The 1,805-nt window shown below is 41.0% G+C and overlaps 1 non-coding gene across 1 annotated transcript; it reads right to left on the bottom strand.

The window, feature by feature from the left end:
- Window positions 1-1,155: 1,155 nt before the first annotated feature.
- On the bottom strand, window positions 1,156-1,341 carry LOC115068924. The gene has a single exon (XR_003848266.1). It is a non-coding gene; the product is annotated as a U2 spliceosomal RNA (small nuclear RNA).
- Window positions 1,342-1,805: the final 464 nt, after the last annotated feature.

The following is a 1,805-nucleotide window of genomic DNA, read 5'->3' as shown; positions in this document are numbered from 1 at the left end:
CTATCTCCTAGTTTGTTCATTTACTTATTCATTTATTTTTGGCTTCTTTTTTGAGACAGTCTCATGAAACCCAGCCTGATCTCAGACACTATGTAGATGAGGATGGTCTTGAACTCCTGACCCTCCTGTCTTCTTTCAAGTGCTGGGATTACAGCTGTGTGCTGTCATGCCCAACCGCTACTGTTATGTATCTTCTAAAGTTTTACTATTGTCACCACAAAATTTTTAGTACATCTTTGTAGATTAGTGGATGGGTAGCAGAAAAGTTGTTAGTAATGAATGCCTTGGAGAGGAAGTTGCAGGCAGCCTCTTGTTACGTCTATGGCCTCATTCTAGGAGGCAGCACATTAACTTCAGCATAACGCACACTTGATTTCAAAGACTTTATGCTCATGCTCAGTACATCAAAAAAATGCATGAAGAGATGACTCAGTAAAGTGCTTGCCATGGAGTTTAATCTCCATAACTCACATCAAAAGCAAGATGTAGCAGTGTGTGTCTGTAATCCCAGTGCTGGGCAGGTAAACCCAGGCAGATCCCCCGGGCTTGCTGGCCAGCCAGACTCCCTAATCAATGAGCGCTGGATTTAGTGAGAGACCTTATCTCAAAACTAAGGTGGAATGAGATTGAGGATGTTACTCAAGGTTGGCCTCTGGCCTCTGTGCACAAACATGCACATGCGGCAGCACATACATGTGTGTACATGCACATGAAGATGTACATAGACGTACACACACAATTTATACATCACAAAATAACACTGAACACTGTAACAATCAGTTCACAAGACAATAATCCTTCCCCGTTCTCCTCGGCCCTTTCTCTCTGGGCTTTTTTTGTGCTACGTAGCCCTTTTTGGTGACAACCAGTTTAAATGCAAGAGAAAAAAAAAATACCTGAGAGTATTTCCTGTAACTCAAGAAAATACAGGACACCACAGACAGTATTAGCACCTACTATTCCTGAACAATGCTAATGAGCACTATTAATTCTAGCCTTCAGGAATTTTAAAGAGATGCAAGAAACAAATACAATTAAAACCCAGAAAGATGAGGGGGTGGCGGGGGTGGAGAGATGTACAGGGGATGTGCTCAAAGTACATGTGTTCTTGAATAAAAATGACCTAATATAATCCAGTATAATAGATTTTAAAAAATTTAGTGCACCCTTCCTGGAAATACTTCAATACCAGGTCAATGAATGGACCGGACAGAACAAAGGCCTATGTCATCTATTCCTAAACTTCATGTAACATATTGTCTTCAGAGAGGAGACTATCAGATATCAAACTGATAAGAACAGTTAATATAATTCATCTTAGCAAAAAGACCGAGAAGTGATTTTCAAAACCTCTGAAACTGCCTCCTTTCTCCTCTTCATGTGTTCTCTTAGGGTGGAGCAGCTGCTCCTGACTTGGTGACCTGTGTTGTCTAGCACACTGCTTTCCTTTGGCCTCCTTGCAAGCGTAATGTTTGACTCCGGGTTTTCTCAAACTTTCGTTTTCATTATTCGTTTCCAGCTCATTCTGGTTTTCCAAGTTCACGTCACAGAATTTTGTTTCTGCCACGTAGAACTCTTCGAGAACAGCGATGAGCTGGGAGGAATGCTGTGGTCTCAAACACAAAAGTCTCTGATAAATGAGGGGGGCATGGTTCAGATAGTTCAAGGCTGAGAACACTTCCATATTAAATAAGTTGTTCCTTTTTGAATAAATTAATAGAATCTCTTCAGGGCCATATCCAGTTATAGAATTATTACTGACATCTGTCAAAGGAGGCAGGCTGTAGTACTTATTGTCATCTTGC

The sequence above is a fragment of the Nannospalax galili genome, unplaced genomic scaffold (genome assembly GCF_000622305.1).
Source record: "Nannospalax galili isolate Female #2095 unplaced genomic scaffold, S.galili_v1.0 scaffold127, whole genome shotgun sequence".
NCBI classification, from domain to species: domain Eukaryota; kingdom Metazoa; phylum Chordata; class Mammalia; order Rodentia; family Spalacidae; genus Nannospalax; species Nannospalax galili.
Note: the sequence above shows the minus strand (reverse complement) of the source record. Positions and strands in the feature narration are given on the sequence as shown.